The sequence below is a fragment of the Protopterus annectens genome, chromosome 8.part0 (assembly GCF_019279795.1).
Source record: "Protopterus annectens isolate FY-2018-M chromosome 8.part0, PAN1.0, whole genome shotgun sequence".
Taxonomy (NCBI): domain Eukaryota; kingdom Metazoa; phylum Chordata; order Ceratodontiformes; family Protopteridae; genus Protopterus; species Protopterus annectens.
Window position 1 is genome coordinate 1,190,805,868 of NC_056741.1, and position 14,079 is coordinate 1,190,819,946.

At 40.6% G+C, this 14,079-nt stretch overlaps 1 protein-coding gene across 3 annotated transcripts in view; it reads right to left on the reverse strand.

The window, feature by feature from the left end:
- Positions 1 to 14,079, reverse strand: part of BCAM (basal cell adhesion molecule (Lutheran blood group)) — a 500,114-nt gene that overhangs the window by 126,952 nt on the left and 359,083 nt on the right. The gene's annotated exons all lie outside the window — the stretch shown is intronic.

Genomic DNA, 14,079 nt, shown 5'->3' on the forward strand with positions numbered 1-14,079 from the left:
TCTTCATGTGAGCTAAAAATGCCAGCAGTTCTTTCTATGTGATTCAGGCACTACAGAGACCTTGTACTCCATCTACAATATATAGAAAGCACCACAGACAGCTTGTTTTAAAAAATGACCTTGTAGGGATTTCAGTACTTTACAACTATAAACATATTAAACATACAGTATACAGATACAGTAGAAATGTATCACAACAGTTTCATGATGCATTCTCCATAAATCATATTAATAAGGAAAGTAATACCGATGAATTAAATATAGGTATTGAAGAAAAAGTTAACTCATGTTTAGCATGATAGTTAATTGCCTCCTTATCTTGTATATAAACTTAAATATTATTGTGGTCATTTACCTTTTGATGTAGGATTACTACTACACTAAATCCTTACTTTAATAACCAAGTAAGTAGGCTGTTGATACTTTTTTTGTCCTCTTTGCCCCAATTATAAGTTGATTATCAGTCTACCTCCATGGCCAGAGATGGTCCATTCATTCCCCATCACAGGGTGAAGGTCAACCAGAAAAGACCATCACTCTGGCAGCCACCAGACCAGGGGTGGTGTGATGTTTTCTTCTTTTTCCCATCCCTTTTGCAGACATTCAGTGAGCACAGAGGAGGAGTACAATGGAATGATGGGGAAGGAAGTCCACTCCTCTATGCAAGGGGTATTCCCTCTAGGCATCGCTGCCTCCCCCCAATGGCATAAGTAGTGAGCTTTGTGTCCAGTGGCCAGTGTGCTCTAGAATTCCTGCAGCCCGCCCCCCCCTGTCTGGGAGAGATGAGTGTGCCGGGTCCCTTCACTCCACCCCTTCCCTGACTGTCTCTTCTTGTACCAGGGCCACTAGACAAACCTTGGTCACCTGGGGGACAGTCAAGCATCTCTCCGCTCCACTGTTACTATCATATGCCATATGTTATATAATGTTTTAGCTCATGCCTGGATTGTACTAGAGTAGCAGTCCATTAATAAAGTTATAAAAACAATAAACAAATACACATTGGAATACAGCATATGTGATTCAGCCTTGGCTACCTATATTCATAGTATTGTAATTCTAGACTAACTGACTATTGTAAACAGGCATTTAGAAATGCATCCTTTAAACAAGCCCTTTAAAGGAGTTGTTTACCTTGGTGAATAAAAATGACTTACTATAGATCACTGCATGAGTACTGTAGCCTGTATTCAAAAGTATTCTGCTAAAAATCCATCGTGGGCATTTATTTCTTGTCTTATAATATTACTGTAAATGAGTTTGAGTGTTGCTTTGAGTATGTCATGCCTGGTGTCAGACATTTAAGAAAAATAGTCAAAATATACTTGTTAGTACATCTTTCAACCATGCTTAGCTCACTGCCATAAATGCTAAGCTTGTGCACTCTGGGATTCTTAACCAAATACAGTTACATAGTAATTAACATGGAAAAATTCCCTGAGATGCAGAAAGACAGCTAAGAGAGGGGAAACACAGGAAATAAAACAGGTCATGATTTTCTCGTCCACGGTCACAAAGCACATGACAAAGATTAGGTCGAGTCACTAAATCAATAGAGTAGGAGCCCAAATGATGGAAAGCACAACCTGTTAATGACCCAGCAGACACTGTAGCAGAAAATGCCAGTAAGGAAGGATTCATATTTGCAAACCCAAGGCTGCTTAAAACAACTGCCAAGGAATTAGAAATTACACCTGAAATGTGAAGTAGGTGTCACAACAGGTGCAGGAGATGTAAACATACACTGACTGGTGCACAAATCACTAATACTATCACGGTACAAATTAATGAACTGTTTGTCTCTGGTTATGCCAAATAAAGCTCCACTATGGTAAGCCAAGAAAGCCTCGACATGGTTAAGCAGGCATAAGTTGAATGTACCCAACATTAGTGTCAGAGTAATTGACAGTTGGCTTAGCAATTCAGATGCTAGACAAAGTGGACAAATACCAAGGCACACAGGTATACTACAGGTGTGGAACAATTCTTCAAAACAGATCCTTCAAAAGTAGTTAACACACAACCTGCCATCAGCAAACTGGGTGAGTTTAACGCTTTGAACAACGCAATCCCCAGCTAAGTTTGGCAGTATGTTTGGGAGGGGCAAACCCCTCACCTACAATTCAGTGTGAGGAATTTTAGACGTATACCCCTGTTATTTTATATATATATATATATATATATATATATATATATATATATATATATATATATATATATATATATATATATATATATATATATACACACACCAGCTGTATGTTGCACAACTCTGGGAAAAGGAACAAACCCTAAAAGGGTGAAAAACTGTCTCATAAAATGTTAGGAATTAGGATTGGGGTGATTGTTGTCTTTAAGTAGCAACTCATCAAATGGTAACACTCCTCACCAAAACATGGTTGGTGCCTCCATTGTTAATGATTTTCCATTTAGGGAAGATCAAAGATGGTATGTGTTACAAATAATATAGTAGATAATTAGGGCAAGGCACTGAGTCCTCATTGCTGAACTATACAAACTACAATAGAAGTCTAAATGATGAGGCACTTAGATTTAATACAGCTATCCAACAGTATTCTCAAACAATTGGAGTTTGTAAAATTTGACACTCTATTCCACTATCCTTCCACAATGTTGAGCTCTTCTTTTTACAAAGAATGAGCTCATTTGCAAAGTATAAACCCAATTACTCTACAAAATGATTAATTTATGTATATTATATATCTGTGATAGTTTCATTTATATGACTACGCAAAGCTCATGACCATAGCTGAGGACAGAAGCATAAACTGACCAATAAATTGGCAGTTTTGCCATATGATTCCAGTCTCATTTCACCACCACTGTCTGCTATGTGTCTAACAAGCTCATCCTCTATTGAACACTTGACTGATCCACTGTACCTTCATTGTTGTTCAAGGCCCTGAGATACTTATTACCAGCAAGATGAAGCATAGAAGTCAGTTGAAATACTAGTCAAGTGCCATGCAAAAATGGGGAGACTGAGACTGGTCCAGTGTATTGTAAGGAAAACGTGTATTAGTAACAGCACTCTAGAGCAAGTAGGGGTTGTCAGTTTGTAAAACCACAAACAATCGTCCAACAGAGCCAACAACACTGAACGAAATTAATATGTAGAATGAGCATGTACAGAAGTACTTTTCCTTTTAAGTAGTGTCTGTCCAATACCGTTCACTTCATGATTATCATAAAAAAAATATTCAGATTTAACTGTCTAGAAAACAGCTTCAAACCACTTAAAACCACAGCAATATCCTGCTTAAAACAAGGGACAAATGAAAAACTGTTTGTATCTCTCCCCTAATGGTGATAGTGAATCAAACAGAAATAATAGTGAAGGTGATTTTTTTGGATCCACCCCAACTTCCCAGAAGGTTGCAGAGACTTATCATTCGGAATCAAAAGAAGTGGGGAGGGAAACTATGGAGGAATTCCACATATCAAAAGAACAAATGAATGGTAAAATGTCACCACGGTTAGAATTTGCTACACCTTATGATGAAATAGAAGAAGGTGACTGTTTTTGACCAAACAAAGTGTACTGTTATAACAAAAATGGATTTTCTTGTTACAACTATTCACAAATGTGTGTTATGGACATTCACATGTAAATTCAAGAGTATTCAGGAAGGACACATACTCAAATTAATTTCTTCATTATAAAAGTTGTCACCCTACACACCAAAAAAAACAGCACAGTAAAAGTCTAGATGGTGCAAATACGTAGGTTGACAAGTAATGACAATGAATTTAAAGACAAACTTTATACTTTAATTGATATGTTTAGAGAGAGGGGTTATCCCATCAAATTACTATTAAAACTAGGAACTATATATTACAACAGAGGAACGACAGGTTTACCTCTATTTTGTCTGCTTCATTTGGGAGCAGGCTTGAAACAGTTAAGACTAAATCTGCGGACAGTACCTTTGTATTACCCAATAACAGTGAGGCACTTACAATAAGAAACATAGTGAACAATATCTGGAATTTAGTATTTAACTATGAAGAATTAAAAATTTTAGGAGACAGCCCGAGGATCATTTACAATAGGCATCAAAATCTGAAAAATCTCGTGGAAAAGCATGTGAACAACAAATGTCCAAAGCCTGTAAATATATTAATGTTAGTCCTTATGTGGTGGTTGATAGTTACCCCCGTATCACATATCCTAGTATCTGTAATTGTAACATGAGAATGGTGATATACATGGCCACGTGTATTTCCTGCCCAGCATTCTATGTGGGTAAAACCGCAAGAAAACTAAAGGAAAGGGTGTTGGAGCACATCAGAGACATCAAAAATAAGAAGAAGGAAAGTGCTCTTTTTACACACTCAGTTGTGTGAATTTTAAAAAATGTTTACTTTTCGTTACTGACAAGGTTAGAGACCAAGGATGGGGTGATGACTTGAATTTAAGGTTAGAAAAGTTGGAGATGGAGTGGCAACTTAGAACAAATGGCTTGGTATATCCAGACATTAATGATTCAATTTCATTAAGTTCAGTGTTAAAGAGCTAAGCAAATATAGTTTATCTATATGAGCTGTTTATAACAGCTTAAGCATTTTACAACAAAGTTTAATTTTGTTTAAGTATTACGTACAATAGCATCATTTAATACTGTTCACCATGTATTTTTAAGACATGATGAATTAGTTAGCCAATAGTTTTTAATCATGTGATTTTTTTGTTATTATTTAATTTTCTCTGGTGTTTTGTAACATTATTCTGATGAAGCCTGAGGTAACGGGGAGAAAGTGCTAAGTCTAGTATCAATAAAAGAGTTTTTCCTGCTGCTTTTTTGGAAATACGAGTGATTGGTGGCGTTATTTTTTTTTTTATTTTTACATTTCATTCAGGGGTTGTCAGTTTACCCACACTGGAATGAGACAACATTCACTGCAATGAAATTGTGACTGAGCATCTAGGGGTCTATTAGTAGCTCCTTAATGTAGAAAGAATCCACACAGTGTATCAGATAAAGGTTTTACTGAGTAGTGGCTATTCATTACCAAGGTTCTACAGCAGTGATCTTGCTGTAAGACAACAGTTGGTCTATGGGGATACAAAACATGAACTGAATGACCCAGTGCTGGATGTAAAACAGCATATCTGTCATTATACCACATCATCTACTTTGTTAATGCATTGAGAAATAGAAACAATCTATAGCAGGGAGCTTAACACAAGAGCTACATGAGTTTGGGACTGTAAGGCAGACAGCTAACATATGGGTAGGAGGAGTGGACTTGTTGAGGATTATTCTCCATGCACTGGGGTTTTCAGCAATACAATTATGTTTCTGTTTACAGAGTGTGCAGGTTATTACCTTCAAGAGATACATTGCTATGAAGAATGAGGCTATACCCCACCTAGGACAAAGCTGTACATTAACCAGTGAGTATATTTAAGTAAAATGCATTTGTTTATTTATATTTGTTAACTAGGAAGTTCAATTTTCAGTGGAATCCTTGGAAGAATATGAGAAATCTCCATACACTCAACCAAAATCACCATACTGGAGTTACAGCAGTGCAAACATAAAAAAGGTGAAGCACAAAATGCTTTCATAAGAAAAATCAATTATATGCATAATAAATACATGACAAAGTGAAATAAGTGGATGGGACAGAGCAGAAAAATATTGCTACTACAAACCTCTTGGGTATTAAAGCAACTAATGCCAACTGGCCATTAGTAAGTTAAGAGAACATAACAGTAGTTCTGTAACAGATTTCAGCAGAAATAATTCAACTGGTTTTAATACAATGATGGCGAGGCACATCTTGTTGTGTTCTTTTCTGAAAGAGAGCATGCAGAATGCTCAGGGTAACTTTTGAATTGAGTTAGTGCCTCTTTATCATATTAGCACTAATAAGCTAGGCATCAGTTACATCATTTCAGTTCCTCAGCTTATCACCAAATATGAATAAAATGGCATTAATAGAGTCCATATTTAGGGCAACAGAAGAATATTAATGCATTCCAATTTAAGATTCTAATTTATTTATTTGAGAACTGTAGAGGTTGCATTTCATCGGGTACAGCTCAGTTAAATTGAACTCCCCAATGTTTTCTTTGCAAATCACTGTTGATTTTCTCTTTTGGCTTTTCCGGGTTAGGGGTCGCCATAGCTGATCACCTGTCTGCTCATGATTGGCAGTGGAGTTTTACAGTTTTGAGTTGCCAGCCCGGTGCCCAACTTTCCACAGAAGGCAACACACATGCACTCACACCTAGGGCCAATTTAGAGTGTCCAATCCACCTGCAGCATGTCTTTGGGATGTGGGAGGAAACAGTACAGTTTTGTACCTACCATAAATGTAGATGTTCGAGTGCTAATACAGCTGCAGTAATCACAGATGGGTTCTCTGCCGTCAGGCGGGTCCTCGGTCAGCCGAATTCCAATGTCTAGGTCCGCCGTCGGTTGCTGTCGCTTTCCTTCCTGACATCAGTGAGGCAGGGGTATATAAGACACAGCCGACGTCATTTTCTTCAGTCTTTCTTGCCCCAGATGTCAGGTGCCCCCAGTAGGAAGGCAATACATAAATTATATTTATATACATGCAATACAATATAATCAAAAATCAGTGGTTGCAAGCAAATATACCATAGAAGGATAACTCGGGTTGTATGAAGAGGGGTTAGGCCCTAGGCCTTTACCAAGAGGAGAAGGAGGGAGGGAAAACTGTACTGCAGCTGTATTAGCACTCGAACATCTACATTTATGGTAGGTACAAAACTGTACTATGTTCATCGTGCATACAGCTGCAGTAATCACAGATGGGTAGAATCCCAAAGCTACGCACAGGGTGGTAGGCACTAGGTGGAACTGGGATGAGCCAGAATGCCCTGCAACACAGCAGTGGCAAAGCCTGCTCTAGTTTTGGAATATAAAGGCAGGTGGTAGTGTTTTGTGAAGGTATGCACAGAACTCCAAGTGGCTGCCTCCAAAATATCTTTGGTAGGAACTCCTCTGAGGAAGGCTGTAGAGGTAGCTGTGGCCCTGGTGGAGTGGGATCTGATGCCTGTAGGGACAGATTTTCCATGATAAGAGTAACAAAACCGTATGCAGTGGCCTATCCATTTTGAAATTGTCTGTTTGGTAACTGGCTTCCCTTGAGCTCTTACAGCATAGGACACAAAAAGTTGTTCTGATTTCCTGAAAGGCTTTGTTCTGTCCAAATAATAACGTAGCTGTCTATGGATGTCTAAGGAGTGTAGCAGCCTTTCCCCTTTGTTTTGAGGATTGGGGTAAAAGGTAGGTAAGTGTATGGCTTGATTTAAAGCTACCCTGGATACCACTTTAGGCATAAATGACGGGTTGGTTCAAAGGGAAACCCTGTCCTGATGGAAGATGAGAAAGGACTGCACAGCCATGAGGGCTTGTAGTTCCGAAACCCTACGAGCTGAGGTAATGGCCAGAAGGAAAGCTATTTTCCAGGACAAATATTGCAAATCTGTTGAGGCAGCTGGTTCAAAGGGAGGCAATGTTAATTTTTCTAGAATGTAATTAAGATCCCAGGCTGGCACTGGTTGTTTCCTTGGTGGTCTTATATTCTTAGCCCCTCTGAGGAACTGTCTTAAAAGTGGGTGAGAGAATATGGGTGGATCCGTGTTGAATTCTGCAGAAATGGCTGAGGCATGGATTTTTATGGAGGAAAATGAAAGTCCACTGTTCAGCAGCTCAGCTAGATACTGTAATACCTGAGGCAAATTCAGTTTTCTAGGGTCCTGGCCTTTTTTCTCATTCCAAGAGCAAAACCGTTTCCATTTTTGGAGTAAGCCTTTCTAGTAGATGGCCTTCTGGCCTCCAAAATGACATCCTGCACCTCTTTGGGGAGTAGGGTCTGTTGTGGTGTTAAGGAATTTTCCATGCAGCGAGATTGAGTGTTTTCAGCTGACTGTGAAGAGTTTTGTAGCTGTGCTGAGTCAGCAGAAGAGGCATTAGAGGTAGGGGCCAGGGAGGAGTATGTGTTAGGCTCCTCAGGAGTGGGTACCAGTGTTGTCTTGGCCAGTCTGGAGCAATCAATATCATCTTTGGTCTGTCTGCTCTTGCTTTCAAGAGCACCTTGGGCAGAAGAGGCAGAGGTGGGAAAGCGTAAACTGTCCATGCTGTCCAACTGAATGAAAGGGCGTCCACTCTCCAGGCCTTTGGATGAAAGGTTCTTGAACAAAACTTTTCCAATTGATGATTCCTGTGGGAGGCAAAGAGATCTATGTCTGGCCTCCCCCATGCTTGGATTATCTTTGTAAACACTTGAGGATGCAACTTCCATTCGTGTGGATCTGTCATATTTCTGCTTAGATTGTCTGCCAGCGTGTTTTCCAAGCCTGGCAAGTACTGTGCTTGAAGTTCGATTTGCCATTCCAGAGCCAAGTTCCAAAGTGTCATGGCTAGTCTGCACAGGGGGTATGAATGTGTTTCTCCTTGTTTGTTTATGTACCACATTACTGTGGTGTTTGTTCTTATCAATAATTGTCCTGGATGCAGGAGGTCCTTGAAAGCTGTAATTGCATTTATCACTGCTAGCATTTCTTTTTGATTGATGTGAAGGTGCTTTTCCTTTTGGGACCATTTGCCCTGAATGCACCTGTCTGTCATGTGCGCCCCCAGGCGTAATCTGAGGTGTCTGTTGTGATGACTTGATTTGCTTGAGGCTTGCAGAATGGGAGACCTGTGTTTGTTTGACATGCTTGGGCCCACCATAGAAATTCCTTTTGCAAACATGGAATTATTGGTATTATTGTTTCCAAACTGTGGCTGTGTTGAGACCATAGGTTTTTTAGGTACCATTGAAGTTTCCTCATATGCAACTTTGCACATGGGATTAAAAGAATGCAAGATGCCATGAAGCCCAGAGCCTGCAGGATTTTCCTTGCAGTAAGCCTGGTACAATTTGCTAGTGTTTTGAAGTACTGAGTTAGTTGCCCCTGTTTTTCTGGCATAAGATAGGCCATCTGGGTGTTTGTGTCCAAGTTGGCACCCAGGAAAGTTATTTTCTGAGATGGTGTTAGCCTGGATTTCTCTTTGTTGATTGTGTATCCCAGAGAATTCAGTAACCGTGTTGCATAAGCCAGATGTTCCAGAAGTATGTGCTTGCTGTCCGCTTGGATAAGGCAGTCGTCCAAATAAGGGTAAATTTGTATCCCTTGAAGTTTGCAGTAGGCAATTACTGATGTCAGGCATTTCGTGAATACTCTGGGCGCAGTAGATAAGCCAAAGGGCAATGCAGAGAATTGATAGTGGATTGAACCTGCAAGAAATCTGAGGTATCTTCTGCAGCTTTGTCTGATTGGGACATGCAGGTATGCCTCCTTGAGGTCCAATGTTACCAGCCAAAACTCCTTGCCCAGCATGGGAAGAAGCTGCTGTAATGTGAGCATCTTGAATTTTGGTACGAGTAAGAATGTGTTTAGGATGGATAAGTCCAAAATGGGTCTCCAGTCTGTTTCTTTCCTTGGTACCAGAAATAGCCTGGAATAAAAACCTTGACCTTGTTCGTGAGTAGGTACCTCTTAATAGCTTTCATGTCTATGAGCTTTGAAATTTGTATTTGTGCCTCTGCCCTTTGATTGTGTGGCAGGTTTGGCATGCCTCTCATTTTTGGGAGAGTGTGAAAATGAAATCTGTAGCCTCTGTTTACAATGTCCAGGATCCATTTGTCTGTTGTGACCATATGCCAATTTCTTGTAAATAATGCCAGCTTTCCTCCCAAGGGTGCTGCCAGCTGAGACTTGCTTGGCATGGAAAGGAGGAAGTCATTGGGTTTGTTTCCTGTATTGTTGTGCACTGTCTTCGCCACCTCTTGGTGCTGGAGTTTGCCATTGCCTGCCTCTATATGATCCTTGTGATTGCCCTCTGCCCCTTGTGCGCCTGTATCTACCTCTTTGGGGCTTGTCCGTGGCTGGAAAGGACCAGTTTTTAGAAGGCCAATTTCTGCTAAAACGTGATGGTTGAACCTGTAGAAAAGCTTTGACAGTTTGCATAGATTTGGCTTTTCTTCCATTTTCCGTAGTATCTCCTCAGCATTAGTACCAAATAGCACATCCTTTTGTAAAGGAGCATCTAGTAGTTTAGCTTTCACATGATCAGGCAAGATTTGTTCCCTAAGCCATGCATGTCTACGAATGACTGATCCTGTAACAGCAGCTCTACTTGAGGCCTCTAGGGCATCATAGCCACATTGTAAGGTGTGTTTACCCACTTGTTCTGCACTATGCATCATATCCTGCAACTCCTTCAAATCTGGTTGTTCAGGTTGAGACATTTTATTTCTTAATTGTGATAACAGAAACTGCTGATATTTAAGCATATGAAACTGACAATTTAAGGCCCTCATGGCTAGGGTGGCCGAGGTATATACCTTTTTTCCCCACCTTTCTAAGGATCTTGACTCTCTTTCGGAAGGTAGTGGATTCTTAGCAGTAGAGGCCTTCATTCCCTTGGGGCCTTGAGAAATGATTTCAGGGTCAGCATTATGGCTTTTGTAAAGAAATTGGTGAGAGTTAGGAACTCTGTAGTACCTATCAGGCTTGACGGGCAGGAGGCAGGGAATCCGGATTAAGGCAAGCCTCCGAATAAACATCATCAAGTACGTCCAAAACAGGAGGTATCGCCAGAGGTCTGTGTGGAGGTAACAAAAGAAATTCCAAAAGTCTTTTCTTGGAATCAGAAAAGTCTTGGCCTTCCCAATGGAAGTGTTCCCTCAAGGTGTGCAAGGTTTCCCCAAAAGAAAAATCCTCAGGAGGAGATACAGAAGGAATGGACTGCTCTGCATCAGAATCTTCAAAAGGGGAGTAAAAATGTTCCTCTACATCAGAATGTTCTGAAAAAATGGAGCCCTGATCAGAAGAGGGAGAATCTTCCTCCACTCTGGGTCTCTTGTCTGGAGGGGGTTGGGAACCCCTGATAAGAGTAATTAAATCCTCAGCCATTTTAAGCATCTGCTTTTTAGGCATGGGGCCTGGGGATGGGCCCTGTGCAACAGGCCTCTTGGGATGCCTGGCTGATTTGGACTTAGTAAAGGCCTTAATGGAAAAGGAAGATGAGGGTCTAAAGACACCATGGGTGGAAGTGGACCTGTCCACATTAGGAGGCTCAACGCTCACAGTGGCTTCGGTGGTTGTAGTCTGGGTATGGGCCGAAGTACCTGCGGTCTCGGTTACAGAAGACACCACCAAAGAAGTGTCGTCTGTAGTCAGGGACTGCATAGGCATCTCGCTGAGAACCGTACCACGTGTAGCCGGTTTTGGTGTGGTGTCGGTGGGGGCCGCGGGCCTCGCATGTTGGTCCTTGTCCTTGCGTTTTTTGGACAAAGTGGTAGTCGGAGTCTCCGACGACATTTTATAATCAAAGGCTTTACCAAAAAAGTGTTGGGCGAACTCTGCCCGACGCTTAATAGTGCGTTTATTGAAAGTAGCGCAAAAGTGACAGCCCGAGACGTCGTGGTCTGGGCCTAAACAAGGTATGCAGAGGGAATGGAAATCCTTATGCGGTATTTGCTTCCCACAAGAAATACAATTGTTAACTTTTTCTGACATCGGTCTGAGGCAAGAAAAGTTTCCCCAACGGGGTACTTAGCTTTAATGAAGACTTCGGTTTCCAATTTTTCATAAATTCAGGAGCTGGCCGACCGGCACTTGCAAACTGCTTCTGCTTCGGGCACTGCGCGGCAAAAAAGACTGAAGAAAATGGCGTCGGCTGTGTCTTATATACCCCTGCCTCACTGACGTCAGGAAGGAAAGTGACAGCAACCGACGCCGGACCTAGACTTTGGTATTCGGCCGACGACCCGCCTGATGGCAGAGAACCCATCTGTGATTACTGCAGCTGTATGCACGATGAACATCGGAGCACCCAGAGGAAACCTACGTGACCACAGGGAGGACATGCAGACTCCACACAGAAGGCACCCCAGCTGAGGATCGAACCAGAGAACCTCTTGCTGTGAGGTGGCAATGCTAACCACTACACCACCGTGATGCAGGTTCTAATTGTGCTCCAGAAATCACTTTTATTTTGAGAATGATATCCCTTTGTTTTTGTGAAACCGTGGAGCTGATAAATATAAATTCAGGATGTATAGAAGGCTTGTCTTTCACAACTGTGGAGTTGAATATAAATACGGGATGTGTAGGAGGCTTGTCCTCCCCAGCTATTGAGTTGAATATCAATTCGAGATGTGTAAAAGGCTTGTCCTCAACAACCGTAGAGTTGATAAATATAAATTCAGGATGTGTAGGTTTGTCCTCCTCATATGGAGGGTGCAGTAGGCTTACCCTACTGCTAAAAGTTCTTGCATTTATCTTCCTGGCTGTTTGAATTACTGACTAGAGGTAGCTGGTGAGTTGGTTCCTCACAGAGTTGTAACACAATGAGTTATAATGGAAGTGATGTTTTAGTAGTGAAGAGATGTAGAGTCTGCAGATATGGGGATTTTAAATCTTTGATGATTAATACATACACATCCTCTTCCCTGTTACCATAGCATTCAACTGATCAGGGGACATATCTCACCAGAATCAGGAACAATCAGGGACATGTAAAATATTAGCACTATTAAATTGAGAGGCTGACAGAATAAAATAATGTGAATTAATATACATTTTCAGAAATAAAAGAAGCCTAAAACTCTATATTGTCTTTGCTTATTAAGTATAATTCATTGTCTTTTCCCTAAAAGTTATCAGTTTTAGGAGGGATTAAAAAGGACAGAGCTAAAATCTGAGTCAAGATGAGGGACAGCTGAATGTTATACATTTCCCTTTGTTCTTAGTTAAACCCTTAGATTTGGCTGTAACCTCCTTACCATATACAATAGTAAATTGCAGGGTTATTTTTAAACTGAAAAGCATTCTTGTTTTTTCTTTCTTGCATTAATAAATTGGTGTATAGGCTACTATATTTCAATGCTAATTGTACTGACAGGAGATTTCTGTAATGGTAGGCTGTCAACTATGTCTTGCAGGCAAAAAACCTTATACTGAAACTAGCATGCATATAATAATAATAATAACAATAATAATGTAATTAGGTAAAAAAGTAAGAAGCTGCTCTTCTAAGGAAGTAAGTTGTATTTGTTTACCCAGAATGTATCGTCGGTACTATGTAAATCCATTGTCTAATAACCAAAAATGGCATAAGTTTTTGGGTGTGGTCATAGAGAAAAAAATTAGTAGATAGTAAAAACTCTTAATTCCATACCTGCTGCACTGCAATGTGAAGTCCAGATTTTTTTTAATTGGTACACCACCTTGTGTCTGCCAATCATCGGTCATTTAGCAGTCAGCTGGTGAGGCCATCTTTGAGGCTGCCAAGAAAGGGGTTAGGCCACCATACTTCAGTTGTTTACATAAATAGTCTGCTTTATTGCCCAGAGGTATCTTCATGCCAATGGTGTGAGAGTTCAGCTTCATTCCCAAAGAGCAGCAAATTGTAGGTAAGTGTGGATGCCAGTTATTCTCATATTCGGGAACTGCATGACACCCCCATCAGCAATGAAGTGGCGCACATGTAAGTTTTCTGTAACTCTCAATTCCTTTGGTCACTCTGATGTAAAACATGCAGTCCTGGGTTTTGGATCATACGCACTTCTACATACATTTAGTTCAGTTACAGCATGTATGCTATTTGAGCTTCTCCAAGACCATTTGCCATCAGTAATGCCTAGTGTCTATAAATGCAGTAGGCGTCCTAGTCTCTTTCTACCCAGGATTGGTAATTTAGTGTTAGGTCTTCATTTAATCCCCACGGACCAACTATTCCGATGCCCAGACCATTCCTCAGTCTCAGGTGTAAGTCAGGGATGCATGGTTCTTTAACCCTGGGTCAGATTATTTCTGGAATTTAACCCAAGTATCTGGTGTGGGAGCAATACTCACAGACCTTTCTTTAAGTATGAAAAAGAAGTATGCATCTTCCTAAACTACTGACACTGTACCTGCAGAAGTACCAATGCTCTTGTTTCAGACACATCAGTTATTCAACTCCATCAAAACAATAAATACCCTTTATGTTTATACCTTGCATTTCTTTATCACAAATACTATAAAAC